General features: G+C 49.0%; 1 long non-coding RNA gene across 1 annotated transcript in view; it reads left to right on the forward strand.

The window, feature by feature from the left end:
- The window catches only part of LOC134947686 (uncharacterized), a 53260-nt gene that overhangs the window by 862 nt on the left and 36331 nt on the right, over window positions 1–16067 (forward strand). The window lies entirely within an intron of this gene.

Raw genomic sequence — 16067 nt, forward strand, 5'->3', positions numbered from 1 at the left:
ATCTCTTATTAAGTCTGCCAATTTATACATGCCCCTTTATTCTCTGAACGGTGTGAGGAATTAGTACGCTATATTCCACCTTTCACTGAACTGCTTACTTGGTACTGTATACCTACTGTCTGCTAACCTGCAATATCGAACTGTGCTTAATTCTGCTGTTGACTTTCAATTATCAGCATTACCTGCTACTATTAAGACAGTAGATTATAATGGATTGTGCTGGGATGGGAGCACTTCCTGGTGCAGCTGGAGTTGGGGTTGAGCAAGGTCTCATGAGAGCTCCCCAGGGAACTGTGGGAGCAGCGGTACCTGCTGGGATTGCCGGCCTCACCGATGCAGAAATGCCGGGAACAGGAGATCCTGTGAGAGCTGTGGCTGTCTCCGCTGCTGAGCTGTGATACTGTGGGAGCAGTGATGCCTGCTGGGATTGCTGGCGTCACCGAGGCAGGGACGCTGGGAAGAGGAGATCCTGTGAGAGCCGTGGCTGGCTCTGCTGCCGAGGCTGTGATCGATGCTACTGCCACCATTGTCAGCACTGTTAGGGCAGTAAGTGGCAGTATGAATGGGGCTGAGATCCGAGCCTGTTACTGCACATTACTGCAGGCAGCATCCCCCTTTACACAGTACGGCAGGCAGAGTCCCCTTTTACACATTACGGCAGCAGAGTCCCCTTTTACACATTATGGCAGCAGAGTCCCCATTTACACATTACGGCAGGCAGAGTCCCCATTTACACATTACGGCGGGTAGAATCCCCTTTGACACATTACGGCAGGTAGAGCCCCATTGACAAATTACGGCAGTCAGAGCTCCCTTTTATACCTTACGGCAGGCAGAGCTCATTTTTCCACATTACGGCAGCAGAGTCCCCTTTTACACATTATGGCAGACAGAGCTCCCTTTTCCACATTACGGCATATATATAACCCACCCTTCCCCCCAAATTATCCTGCGTTTGCCCCAGTGCCTGCCCACCTTCCCCCCTCTCCCATGCTGTGCTGATTGTTTATGCTGATTTTACTTTATGTCCTGAACTGAGCGGCTCCCCAGATATAACTCCCTTCAGACTGCAGGAGCCGGGGGAGGAGGAGGATCATCAGTCTGCAGAGAAGGAGTCACCCAACGCTGCTGTAAGTTCCTGTGTGTGGGGGCAATAGTGCTCATACGGCTCAGTGTTACCATGAGGCGGGGGACGGGCATTACTTGCGGCTTCCCGCATCTGCACTGAAAGCTCCGGCTTGGGAAGGAGGGGAGGCGGAGCTGACAATCACTCCCTGTCTAATATAGATAGTGGTGGTGCCTGGTTGCACACAGCACACATACCTATTTACGGCCCTGTACCCTCACCATCACCATGTGGATTCCAGAATCCACGCCGCCCCAACACCGGCATCTTCTGATTACATCATCCTGCCTCCGATGTGTGTGTGTGTGTATATATATATATATATATATGTGTGTGTGTGTCTAAATTTTTTTTATTTGTATGTATGTACAGGATAAACTTGCCGACTACTAAACCGATTTTGATGGGGGATTTTACTGTTCCTTGAGATCTTCCAAGTAACATAGACTATGAATCATCTTGCTATCATGTTAACTGGCTAATTAGTAAGCAAAAAATTTAATAAATATATAAATAAAATAAATGGTATGAGGAAATCTTGTGGCCAAGATGCAGAATGCTATTATGCTACAGATTAGAGACTTAGCAGTTATGGAGTAATGTTAATTGGCCACACACTCCATCGCTGTTTCTATACAATTTGACTCCCAGTGTGAACAGTAGAAAAATGCGCCCCCCAATAGACATTCTAAGATCTAAATAGTAGCACGCATCCCAAAAAGGGGGCTTCACCAAAATGGGAGTGTCCTTGCAGTAAAAGACTACCTTACACCCCAGTTTTTGACCCTTCACCCCCAGACATTGGCCAACACTTGAAAAAAGAAATTTCACAATATTATGCCCCACACAGCAATGCTCCTTGCACCATATGCCTCATACAGTAAATGCCCCTTGCACCATATGCCCCACACAGTAAATGCCCCTTAAACCTTATTATGCCACACACTTTAAAGCCTCTTGCACCATAGTATGTCCCTTACACCATATGCACCTAACAGTAATGCCCCTTTCACCATATGCCCCACACAGTAATGCCCCTTGCACCATATGTCCCATACAGTAATGCTCCTTGCACCATATTATGCTCTTTACACTATATTATTTCCCACAGTTAAGCCCTGCCCATGGCACTTTAGTGTATGCCAGCAGCCAGCCTCACATAATAATGCCCTACTACCTGCTCTTTGTCAGGTGTTTCTCACCACGTCGTGACCGCTGCCTTACCTCTAGCTGCAGCCCTCCCTTGGTCCAAGCACTTCAGGGGAGCGATGTTGATAGTAAATGTCACTCCCAAAGTATCCGCCGCCTCCTCTATTATCCTCTGTGGTGGTGGCCATTTTGGGAGGGACATTTTCAATAGTATTTCAAGCGGACAGGCAGACCGCATGAAATACTATTTAAACACTAGCCACATGTGTCCTGTGTGATCGCATGGCTTAACCAGCCCTAAAAAAGGTGAGCCTGCACATGCTATAAGTGGGTGCAAACACATCTTAAATGCAGCACTACAATATGTGGAATAATGTGTATAAGGAGCTCTACTATTTAGTGTAACATTTATAAGGAGCACTACTGTTTGTCATAAGGTGTATAAGGAGCACTACTGTGTGGCATAAGTTGCAAAAGGAGCTGTGGCATAACAAGAGCGGGGCGAGCGGGGCACGTGTACTTTAGCTCCAGCACTGGCTCGAGAACAAAGCACAGGCTTTTATACTATAGCAGTCTAATGTGTTAAAAATAGAAAACAGAATAATTTAAGTGGACAGGTAGTTAGAGCTTTCCAATGCAAATGAGTTAAATTTTTTCAACATTTTGGTGTGATAGTTTAATGCGTATGTATTTTAATACTTTGGGTGGTATCCTATTTGCCCCAAAGTGGTAAAAATGGCTGGATATCGCGATTAATGACCGATGGTCATTATCACAGTATCCAGTTAGAGGCCATTTTTATTTTTATTTATTTTTATCGCGATCATGAGATAAGACATGGGGTCGGGGATAAGTCCCCGATCCCATGTGTTTTCGCGGCTTCGGTTGCCCGTTATCACGGATTATGTTTCGGCTGCCTGAGACACCCAGGAGAAAACAATGCCGGCATCAGGACTTATAGGATAGCCCCCAGTGATCCTATTATCAGCGGTAAAGTACCGCTGCTAATAGGATACCATCCATTGTATTTTGATACAACACAGGTAGTTAATTTCATTTTTTGCTATTAGTTTTATTTTTGTTATACCATTTAGTTCTGTTTTTCTCCATTTTTTTTATATTTATCCGGTACTACCAGTTATTAGTAGCTTAGCTTCCTTCTCAGACAGCTGCTTTTGCTATAACTAGAGCAAGCACTAAAGGGTTTCACCTTTAGTAATTGTTTAAATGTCACAATGTAAAGTGTCAAAAAAAATTGTTGAAAAAGACCAAGCAACTTTCTAGACATTTGTCTGTGATTTTATTATTCATGGCAAACCAAAACTGAGATATGTATATTTTAAATTAACAAAGTAAATTAATTATTTAAGAGTTTGTGTTAAATCTTTGACTGAATTTACTGGTAGCGATAATTTGCAAGATATGTTTACAGATGAAGTTGGATTTCAAGGTTACAGTGCATATTTTAAAAGTATAGGGTCATGGGGAAGAATATTACACATTGTTATTCCCTATCATTGCTGGGGTAACTATTTGGAAAGAGAAATACAGGATCAGAAAAGTGCTTTTTCATCGAAACACGTAGGCATTTTCCAAAGAAATATTACCTATCTTAACTGTATTAATATGATTTTTTTTGTCACCAGGGTCCCAGAGCACATCCTGGTGAGTTTTCCTAAAATTAACAATTTTAGGAAAAATCAGACTTGCCCTGGAGATGCGTGAAAAAATAGGATTTTGGTTACCTACCGGTAAATCCTTTTCTCGTAGTCCATAGAGGATGCTGTGGTCCATTTTTAGTACCATGGGGTATAGACGGGTCCACCAGGAGCCATTGGCACTTTAAGAGTTTAATAGTGTGGGATGGCTCCTCCCTCTATGCCCCTCCTACCAAACTCAGTCTAGAAACTGTGCCCGAGGAGACAACATACTTCGAGAGAAGGAATTACACAGATAGTGGTGAGATTCATACCAGCTCACACAACAGGCAAATCCGGCTAACATGCCGGAACTACTCAGCAACAGCTGAAACAGTAAATAACGCAGAACTTACCTATGAACCAGGCAGTACTGAACTATAAAACCAATGCAGGAAAACACAGCGCTGGGCGGGCGCCCAGCATCCTCTACGGACTACGAGAAAAAGATTTACTGGTAGGTAACCAAAATCCTATTTTCTCTTACGTCCTAGAGGATGCTGGGGTCCATATTAGTACCATGGGGATGTACCAAAGCTCCCAGTACGGGAGGGAGAGCGCGGAGGCTCCTGCAACACTGCTTGACCAAACTTGAGGTCATCACAGGCCAAAGTATCGAACTTGTAAAACTTGGCAAACGTGTTCGACCCAGACCAAGTAGCTGCTCGGCAGAGTTGTACAGCCGAGACAACCCGAGCAGCCGCCCAGGAAGAGCCCACTTTACGAGTAGAGTGGGCCTTTACAGATTTCGGACACGGCAATCCTGCCATGGATTAAGCATGCTGGATAATGAACCTGATCCAGCGTGAAATTGACTGCTTAGAAGCAGGACACCCAATCGTCTTGGGATCATAGAGGACAGAGAGTCACTTTTCCTATGACGAGCTGTCCTCTTCACGTAAATCTTCAAAGTCCTCACAACATCCAAGGCCTTTGAAGCAATTGAGGAGTCAGTAGCCACTGGCACCACAATAGGGTGGTTGATATGGAAAGCTGATACAACCTTAGGCAGGAACTGTGGATGAGCCCTAAGTTCCGCCCTGTCTTCATGGAAGATCAGAAGGGACTTTTACAAGATAAAGCCCCCAATTCCGACACGCGTCGCGCAGAAGCCAAGGCCAACAAGGTGACCGCCTTCCACGTGAGAAACTTGAGATCAGCCTCCTGCAGAGGCTCAAAACAAGCAGAACTCAGGAACTGCAACACCACATCAAGATCCCAGGGTGCCGTTGGTGCCACAAGCAGAGGCTGGATGTGCAGAACGCCTTTCAAAAAGATCTGAACCTCAGGGAGGACAGCCAATTGTTTTTGGAAGAAGATAGACAAACCAGAGATCTGGACCTTGATGGAGCCCAATCTCAGCCCCATATCCACCCCTGCTTGCAGGAAAAGGAGAAAACGTCCAAGTTGAAACTCCACCGCAGGAAACTTCTTGGACTCACACCAAGAAACATATTTTCTCTGACGTCCTAAGTGGATGCTGGGGACTCCGTCAGGACCATGGGGATTAGCGGCTCCGCAGGAGACAGGGCACAAAACTAAAGCTTTAGGATCAGGTGGTGTGTACTGGCTCCTCCCCCTATGACCCTCCTCCAAGCCTCAGTTAGGTTTTTGTGCCCGTCCGAGCAGGGTGCAATCTAGGTGGCTCTCTTAAGGAGCTGCTTAGAAAAAGTTTTTAGGTTTCTTATTTTCAGTGAGTCCTGCTGGCAACAGGCTCACTGCATCGAGGGACTTAGGGGAGAGAAGTTCAACTCACCTGCGTGCAGGATGGATTGGCTTCTTAGGCTACTGGACACCATTAGCTCCAGAGGGAGTCGGAACACAGGTCTCACCCTGGGGTTCGTCCCGGAGCCGCGCCGCCGACCCCCCTTGCAGATGCTGAAGATTGAAGGTCCAGAAACCGGCGGCAGAAGGCTTTTCAGTCTTCATGAAGGTAGCGCACAGCACTGCAGCTGTGCGCCATTGTTGTCACACACTTCACACCAACGGTCACGGAGGGTGCAGGGCGTTGCTGGGGGCGCCCTGGGCAGCAATGTATAATACCTTATTCTGGCTAAAAATACATCACATATAGCCCCTGGAGGCTATATGGATGTATTTAACCCCTGCCAGGTCTCAGAAAAACGGGAGAAGAAGCCCGCCGAAAAGGGGGCGGGGCCTATTCTCCTCAGCACACAGCGCCATTTTCCCTCACAGAAAGGCTGGTGGGAAGGCTCCCAGGCTCTCCCCTGCACTGCACTACAGAAACAGGGTTAAAACAGAGAGGGGGGGCACTTATTTGGCGATATGTATATATATATATATTAAAATGCTATAAGGGAAAAACACTTATATAAAGGTTGTCCCTGTATAATATAGCGTTTTTGGTGTGTGCTGGCAAACTCTCCCTCTGTCTCCCCAAAGGGCTAGTGGGGTCCTGTCCTCTATCAGAGCATTCCCTGTGTGTGTGCTGTGTGTCGGTACTTGTATGTCGACATGTATGAGGACGATGTTGGTGAGGAGGCGGAGCAATTGCCAGTAATGGTGATGTCACTCTCTAGGGAGTCGACACCGGAATGGATGGCTTATTTAAGGAATTACGTGATAATGTCAACACGCTGCAAGGTCGGTTGACGACATGAGACGGCCGGCAAACCAATTAGTACCTGTCCAGGCGTCTAAAACACCGTCAGGGGCGTTAAAACGTCCTTTTACCTCAGTCGGTCGACACAGACACGGACACTGACTACAGTGTCGACGGTGAAGAAACAAACGTATTTTCCTTTAGGGCCACACGTTACTTGTTAAGGGCAATGAAGGAGATGTTACATATTTCTGATACTACAAGTACCACAAAATAGGGTATTATGTGGAGTGTGAAAAAACTACATGTGGTTTTTCCTGAATCAGATAAATTAAATGAAGTGTGTGATGATGCGTGGGTTTCCCCCGATAGAAAATTATTGGCGGTATACCTTGTCCCGCCAGAAGTTATGGCGCGTTGGGAAACACACCTTAGGGTGGATAAGGCGCTCACACGCTTATAAAAACAAGTGGCGTTACCGTCTCCAGATACGGACGCCCTCAAGGAGCCAACTGATAGGAGGTTGGAAAATATCCTAAAAAGTATATACACACATACTGGTGTTATACTGCGACCAGCGATCGCCTCAGCCTGGATGGGCAGCGCTGGGGTGGCTTGGTCGGATTCCCTGACTGGAAATATTGATACCCTTGACAGGGACAGTATTTTATTGACTATAGAGCATTTAAAAGATGCATTTCTATATATGCGAAACTCTGGCATCAAGAGTAAGTGCGATGTCCATATCTGCCAGACGATGTTTCTGGACACGACAGTGGTCAGGTGATGCAGATTCCAAACGGCACATGGAAGTATTGCCGTATAAAGGGGAGGAGTTATTTGGGGTCGGTCCATCGGACCTGGTGGCCACGGCAACAGCTAGAAAATCCACCTTTTTTACCCCAAGTCACATCTCAGCAGAAAAAGACATAGTCTTTTCAGCCTCAGTCCTTTCGTCCCCATAATATCTGCCCAGGGATAGAGGTAAGGGAAGAAGACTGCAGCAGGCAGCCCATTCCCAGGAACAGAAGCCTTCCACCGCTTCTGCCAAGTCCTCAGCATGACGCTGGGGCCGTACAAACAGGTGCGGTGGGGGGTCGTCTCAAGAGTTTCAGCACGCAGTGGGCTCACTCGCAAGTGGACCCCTGGATCCTACAAGTAGTATCCCAGGGGTACAGATTGGAAATTCGAGACGTCTCCCCCTCGCAGGTTCCTGAAGTTTGCTTTACCAACGTCTACCTCCGACAGGGAGGCAGTATTGGAAACAATTCACAAGCTGTATTCCCAGCAGGTGATAATCAAAGTACCCCTCCTACAACAAGTAAAGGGGTATTATTCCACACTATATTGTGGTACTGAAGCCAGACGGCTCGGTGAGACCTATTCTAAATGGAGTCACTCAGAGCAGTGATAGCGAACCAGGAAGAAGGGGACTATATGGTGTCCCTGGACATCAAGGATGCTTACCTCCATGTCCAAATTTGCCCTTCTCACAAAGGGTACCTCAGGTTCGTGGTACAAAACTGTCACTATCAGTTTCAGACGCTGCCGTTTGGATTGTCCACGGCACCCCGGGTCTTTACCAAGGTAATGGCCGAAATGATGATTCTTCTTCAAAGAAAAGGCGTCTTAATTATCCCTTACTTGGACGATCTCCTGATAAGGGCAAGGTCCAGAGAACAGTTGGAGGTCGGAGTAGGACTATCTCAAGTAGTTCTACGACAGCACGGGTGGATTCTAAATATTCCAAAATCGCAGCTGTCTCCGACGACACGTCTGCTGTCCCTAGGGATGATTCTGGACACAGTCGAGAAAAAGGTGTTTCTCCCGGAGGAGAAAGCCAGGGAGTTATCCGAGCTAGTCAGGAACCTCCAAAAACCAGGAAAAGTGTCAGTGCATCATTGCACAAGGGTCCTGGGAAAAATGGTGGCTTCTTACGAAGCGATTCCATTCGGCAGATTTCACGCAAGAACTTTTCAGTGGGATCTGCTGGACAAATGGTCCGGATCGCATCTTCAGATGCATCAGCGGATAACCCTGTCTCCAAGGACAAGGGTGTCTCTTCTGTGGGACTTCTCTCCGCATAAATATACTGGAGCTAAGAGCAATTTACAATGCTCTAAGCTTAGCAAGACCTCTGCTTCAAGGTCAGCCGGTATTGATCCAGTGGGACAACATCACGGCAGTCGCCCACGTAAACAGACAGGGCGGCACAAGAAGCAGGAGGACAATGGCAGAAACTGCAAGGATTCTTCGCTGGGCGGAAAATCATGTGATAGCACTGTCAGCAGTTTTCATTCCGGGAGTGGACAACTGGGAAGCAGACTTCCTCAGCACGACCTCCACCCGGGAGAGTGGGGACTTCATCGAGAAGTTGTTTCCACATGATTGTGCACCGTTGGGAAAGACCAAAGGTGGACACGATGGCGTCCCGCCTGAACAAAAAACTGGACAGGTATTGCGCCAGGTCAAGAGACCCTCAGGAAATAGCTGTGGACGTTCTGGTAACACCATGGGTGTACCAGTCGGTGTATGTGTTCCCTCCTCTGCTTCTCATACCAAAGGTACTGAGAATTATAAGACGTAGAGGAGTAAGAACTATACTCGTGGCTCCGGATGGGCCAAGAAGGACTTGGTACCCGGAACTTCATGAGATGCTCACAGAGGACTCAGGGCCTCTGCCGATAAGAAGGGACTTGCTTCAGCAAGTACCATGTCTGTTCCAAGACTTACCGCGGGTGCGTTTGACGGCATGGCGGTTGAACGCCGGATCCTAAGGGAAAAAAGGCATTCCGGAAGAGGTCATTCCTACCCTGGTCAAAGCCAGGAAGGAGGTGACCGCACAACATTATCACCACATGTGGCGAAAATATGTTGCGTGGTGTGAGGCCAGGAAGGCCCCACGAAGAAATTTCAACTCGGTCGATTCCTGCATTTCCTGCAAACAGGAGTGTCTATGGGCCTCAAATTGGGGTCCATTAAGGTTCAAATTTCGGCCCTGTCGATTTTCTTCCAGAAAGAATTGGCTTCAGTTCCTGAAGTCCAGAAATTTGACAAGGGAGTACTGCATATACAACCCCCTTTTGTGCCTCCAGTGGCACTGTGGGATCTCAACGTAGTCCTGGGATTCCTCAAATCACGTTGGTTTAAACCGCTCAAATCTGTGGATTTGAAATATCTCACATGGAAAGTGACCATGATGTTGGCCCTGGCCTCGGCCAGGCGAGTGTCAGAATTGGCGGCTTTGTCTCACAAAAGCCCATATCTGATTGTCCATTCGGACAGGGCAGAGCTGCGGACTCGTCCCCAGTTTCTCCCTAAGGTGGTGTCAGCATTTCATCTGAACCAGCTTATTGTGGTACCTGCGGCTACTAGAGACTTGGAGGACTCCAAGTTGCTAGATGTTGTCAGGGCCCTGAAAATATAGATTTCCAGGACGGCTGGAGTCAGGAAAACTGACTTGCTGTTATCCTGTATGCACCCAAAAAACTGGGTGCTCTTGCTTCTAAGCAGACGATTGCTAGTTGAATGTGTAGTACAATTCAGCTTGCACATTCTGTGGCAGGACTGCCACAGCCAAAATATATAAATGCCCATTCCACAAGGAAGGTGGGCTCATCTTGGGCGACTGCCCGAGGGGTCTCGGCTTTACAACTTTGCCGAGCTGCTACTTGGTCAGGGGCACACCCTGGCTGAGGAGGACCTGGAGTTCTCTCACTCGGTGCTGCAGAGTCATCCGCACTCTCCCGCCCGTTTGGGAGCTTTGGTATAATCCCCATGGTCCTGACGGAGTCCCCAGCATCCACTTAGGACGTCAGAGAAAATAAGATTTTACTTACCGATAAATCTATTTCTCGTAGTCCGTAGTGGATGCTGGGCGCCCATCCCAAGTGCGGATTGTCTGCAATACTTGTACATAGTTATTGTTACAAAAAAATCGGGTTGTTATTGTTGTGAGCCGTCTGTTCAGAGGCTCCTACGTTTGTCATACTGTTAACTGGGTTTAGATCACAAGTTATACGGTGTGATTGGTGTGGCTGGTATGAGTCTTACCCGGGATTCAATATCCTTCCTTATTGTGTACGCTCGTCCGGGCACAGTATCCTAACTGAGGCTTGGAGGAGGGTCATAGGGGGAGGAGCCAGTACACACCACCTGATCCTAAAGCTTTAGTTTTGTGCCCAGTCTCCTGCGGAGCCGCTAATACCCATGGTCCTGACGGAGTCCCCAGCATCCACTACGGACTACGAGAAATAGATTTATCGGTAAGTAAAATCTTATTTTTTCCAAATGCGATGGTAATGTTTAGACGTTACCCCCTTCCTAGCCTGTATCAGGGTAAGAATGACCCCACTCGGGATACCCATCCGAGCTAAGATCTGGCGTTCAACTGCCATGCCGTCAAACATAGCCGTGGTAAGTCTTGATAAGCGAACGCCCCCTGCAGTAGCAGATCCTCCCGAAGAGGCAACGGCCTTGGATCTTCCAGCAGAAGATCCAGTAGATCCGCGTACCAAGCCCTTCTTGGCCAGTCCAGAGCAATGAGGATTGCCAGAACCTTTGTTTTTCTTACCAGTTGAAGAACTTTTGGTATCAGAGGAAGTGGAGGGAACACATACACTGACATGAACACCCACGGTGTTACCAGTGCGTCCACCGCCACTGCCTGTGGGTCTCTCAACCTGGAACAGTACCTCCGCAGCTTCTTGTTGAGGCGGGAGGCCATCATTCACAAACATATAGGATACCAGCGCTGAATGGAGGTCAAGATCGATCGTATTCTTATAATCTCTTTCTCTTAGTCCAACTGACCGAAAAAGGAAAGAGAAATGTGGAACATAGTGCAGTACCTTAAGGTTAAAAGGTTTTATTCACACAAGTTACACCACACAAAAAATTAAAACATCCTAGACAACACCACTTGTTATCAATACAAATTACAGCCTATGCTGTTGGGCATTCTTTGGTGGACTCAATCCGACATAGATACAGGTAGTGGGTAATTACCAGAACAAGGTAGAAACTGGCAAAATACAGTTCCACAGGCGTGCCGACGTCAGGCCTTTCCAGTTGCAGCAGGAGAGTTTCTCTGGTGTCAGTTCAGCCCTCTTGGTCTGGCATTGATGGTACCATGTCCTCCTCTGGTCAGTTAAGTCCACTGGGGCACCCACGCGTTCCGACCCTGCCTGGGTCTTTCTCAAGGTCAGCTCCCTCTGTGAATCTGAGGCCATCATGTCTATGTGAGGAACCCCCCACCAACCGGTTATCTCCTCGAACACCTCCGGATGGAGGCCCCACTCTGCCCCACTCTCTTGGATGGTGTTAGGTTCCTGGTGCTCAGAACAAGGGAGATGTTATGAAGCGAGTCCAGAGCACCAGGACGTAATGCTGGGAAAGGGGAATGGAAAGGGAATAGCCCCTGGCGCCCTAACTCCGTTGTCTCGCCCGTGTGGTCAGAAATCCCCTGCGAGACTATGGTTGCTTGAGCCCATGGCAGCCGCGTTTGAAGGGCGGATTATGTCTGCCCAACTCCGATGCCCCCTCAGGTCTTAATGGGAGACAAAGGGAAATCCGAGACAGGGTGATAACAAGGGGCCCTCTGACTAAACAACCAGACCAGGGGCTACAAGCTAACTGACTAAACCTGAGGTATGTGCGGTAACCCGCCAGGGAAAAGGACAACCAAAATCCACTAGTCCGTACTCCTACCCAGCACCGCTGGATACCAGAGTGGATCTGTGGGAGCGGAATCCTCCGCAAAAGCTCCAGAACACAAATAATAAAAGATAAATAATTAAGCGGCCCAGCCGCAACACACGGCTACGCCGTGACTCACGAACACCACTGGATGTTCAAAGGTGCTCAGTCAGGACTCCAGGAACAGATGACGACTTCCGAGTACAGGACAACTGAGAACAGGAACGACCGGATACAGCAGGACTGGAAACACTTTCAGCAAACAGATTCAGCATTCAGGAAGCTCAGGAACTAGCAGGAACCAAGCTCAGAACTCAAGCAGACTGAAAACCCAGAAATATCACCAGCATCTGCGAACTGCAATCAGCCAGCATATAACAGAGAGGCCTAATTAATAATCCAGTGCAGCTGGCCTATTGCAGGACTCCAAGCTGACAAGATGCAATTAGCAGCCAGATGAGGCTGAACACATGGGAACAAGCTGCAATTGCACAGACTCACCAGCGGCAGCAGACAAGAGTAATCTAAAACAGAGCAATGGGAAATCCTGGCATGCAAGACAACTAAATAAACATAAAATAGAAATGAACCACTACCTGTGGTTCATAACAGTATCCCCTCCTTAAGGGTGAGCTCCGAGCACCCCATGACACCCACGGGGAACATAAACAGAAGTATAACATAAAATACATAACAAAAATGCAAAACAGGAATGAGCCACAGCCGTGGCTCATAACATTACCCCCCCCTTGAGGAGGGGTCAAAAGACCCCAAAATTCAGACTATCCAGAACAAGGGATACAAAAAACAAAACAAAAACCTGACACACTGGTCTAACAGACAAGAAAACAAAAACAAGCTGTAGCAACAACTTGTAACAGTGCCCTCCCCCTAACGGTGGCCACAGGACACAAGACAAGGAGAAAAAAAAAATCTCTTTTTTTTTTTTTTTTTTTTAAATCAAGGCAAGAGTCAAAAAATTATTTCTTTTTCTTCTTCTTCTTCTTCTTCTTTTTACAAAGCTCTTTAGGTCTGACCAAGGTAATTCCCCAAACATTGTCTGAACTGATGGTACCACCCAGCAAGGCTGCGTTCAAATCAGAGACAGGTTTCTTACCCTTGGGAGCTGAACTTTCTGGTAAAGTACTATTATTAGAAGAAGAAGAAGTCAAAAAAGCACATCCTGCAGTCAAAACATCGGGCTGGGACTCTTGTGCAGAGTTTACAGTATTTGGTGGACTCTCAGCAGACAAGACGGGTGACTTAGAGGAACCTGAACCAATTTCTTTGGAACCGTATCTTTTAACAATTGCATCACAGAATGCTAGGGGATCCTGAAGAATGGGATCTTCAGCTTTCATTAGGCTGGTTGCCCACTCAGAAGGCTCTCCTCTAAAAGAATAAATCAGATAGAGCCCAAGGTTTTCTGAAGTGATGCCCAGAAATGGTCTAGACAACATAATAGTGTAATAGTGTTTGAAAAGCGCCAGAAATTGGGCAAAGTCCCCATCAAAGGTTATGGATGTTGAGATATCAGAGTCAGGATCTGTTTCCTTCTCATCTGACTGACTGGAGTGCTTTGCTAGGACCTGGTCACTATTGACCTTACTCGAGGCTGAGACTCTCTGAACCCCACCCGGGGCTGAGACTTTCTGAACCCCACCCGGGGCAGTGACTTTCTGAACCCCACCCGGGGCAGTGACTTTCTGAACCCCACCCGGGGCAGTGACTTTCTGAACCCCACCCGGGGCAGTGACTTTCTGAACCCCACCCGGGGCAGTGACTTTCTGAACCCCACCCGGGGCAGTGACTTTCTGAACCCCACCCGGGGCAGTGGCCTCCGGGAACCCCGCTGGGGCAGTGGCCTCCGGGAACCCCGCTGGGGCAGTGGCCTCCGGGAACCCCGCTGGGGCAGTGGCCTCCGGGAACCCCGCTGGGGCAGTGGCCTCCGGGAACCCCGCTGGGGCAGTGGCCTCCGAGAACCCCGCTGGGGCAGTGGCCTCCGAGAACCCCGCTGGGGCAGTGGCCTCCGAGAACCCCGCTGGGGCAGTGGCCTCCGAGAACCCCGCTGGGGCCAGCACCTCGGATTCTTTTACTGGGACCGGGCCGTTGGCCTCCCTGACTGGGATCGGGCCATCGGCCTCCCTCTCTGAGTCGATAATTATCGAAAGTTCTCCCGGGACTATGACTTCCGGGACTTTTGCTGAAGCAATAACGTTCAGATCCTCCACTAATGCTATGCTTCTTAAGTTCTTTCCTGGGGAAGCGACTTCTAGACCCTTCTTTGGGGCTGCGTCTCTCGAGACCCCACTTGGGGATATTACTTCAAAGATCCCTTCTGGGGTTTTGCTTCTCGAGTTCCCCTCAAGAACTATGGTTTTAGAGACCCTTTCTAGGGTTGCGCTTTTCAAGTCCCTACCTGGGGTAACAGCTTCTGAGACCCCTTCCGATATGGACACCTGAACTATAATATTTGATGTCCCTCTATAAGCTAGGGCATCAGGTACCGCTCCAGCACTCTGGGCATCGGGTACCGCTCCAGCACTCTGGGCATCGGGTACCGCTCCAGCACTCTGGGCATCGGGTACCGCTCCAGCACTCTGGGCATCGGGTACCGCTCCAGCACTCTGGGCTACGGGCACCACTCCAGGACCCCGGGCTACGGGCACCACTCCAGGACCCCGGGCTACGGGCACCACTCCAGGACCCCGGGCTACGGGCACCACTCCAGGACCCCGGGCTACGGGCACCACTCCAGGACCCCGGGCTACGGGCACCACTCCAGGACCCCGGGCTACGGGCACCACTCCAGGACCCTGGGCTACGGGCACCACTCCAGGACCCTGGGCTACGGGCACCACTCCAGGACCCTGGGCATCGGGCACCACTCCAGGACCCTGGGCATCGGGCACCACTCCAGGACCCTGGGCATCGGGCACCACTCCAGGAACCTGGGCATCGGGCACCACTCCAGGAACCTGGGCATCGGGCACCACTCCAGGAACCTGGGCATCGGGCACCACTCCAGGAACCTGGGCATCAGGCACCACTCCAGGAACCTGGGCATCAGGCACCACTCCAGGAACCTGGGCATCAGGCACCACTCCAGGAACCTGGGCATCAGGCATCACTCCAGGGACTTGCAACTCCGCTTCCACAGGAACCTCAAGAGAGGAGAGAAACATTCTCTTTTGATTCCTGAATCTATAATGGGGCTCCCTTGCCCAAGGACCCCAATTATAGGACAGAGAGCTTTTTTGTGTGGGTTGTGTGACAAGTGCCTCTGCCACAGTAGAGACAGGAGTAGGTCTTGTATCATGACTCAACTTGGCCAGAGGGCAAGACTCGTCACCACACTTTGGCTTGCGCAACTCACAGGTCTGCAGATAATGGCCTAAACCCCCACAATATAGGCATAAGTTTAAGTTTCTGCGACGCAGACGCTCCTCTTCTGAGAGCCTGGGCCGCAGAAAACTTTTAAACCTTTTCTCTTCAATTAGACCAGAGGATTCTCTTGTCACCATACTGTGAGCAAGAGTCTCTTTAGAGATAGATGTACTCTCAACGACTTCTGGCAAAATGAGCAAGATTTTAGTCAGAAGGTTTTGCAGTTGCTTTAGGGATTGCTGCAAAACTTCTAGTCGCTCTGGTCTCAAAGCACTGAATACAGAGTTCAGAGCTGCGAGAGATGCCTGCAGGGCTTGCATAGTAGACATAGGAGGATTTAAAACTAGACGAGACAAGACAAGACAAGGCAAGACAAGGCAAGGCAAGGCAAGGCAAGGCAAGGCAAGACAAGGCAAGGCAAGGCAAGACAAGGCAAGGCAAGGCAAGA

Source organism: Pseudophryne corroboree, chromosome 8, assembly GCF_028390025.1.
Source record: "Pseudophryne corroboree isolate aPseCor3 chromosome 8, aPseCor3.hap2, whole genome shotgun sequence".
Lineage (NCBI taxonomy): Eukaryota > Metazoa > Chordata > Amphibia > Anura > Myobatrachidae > Pseudophryne > Pseudophryne corroboree.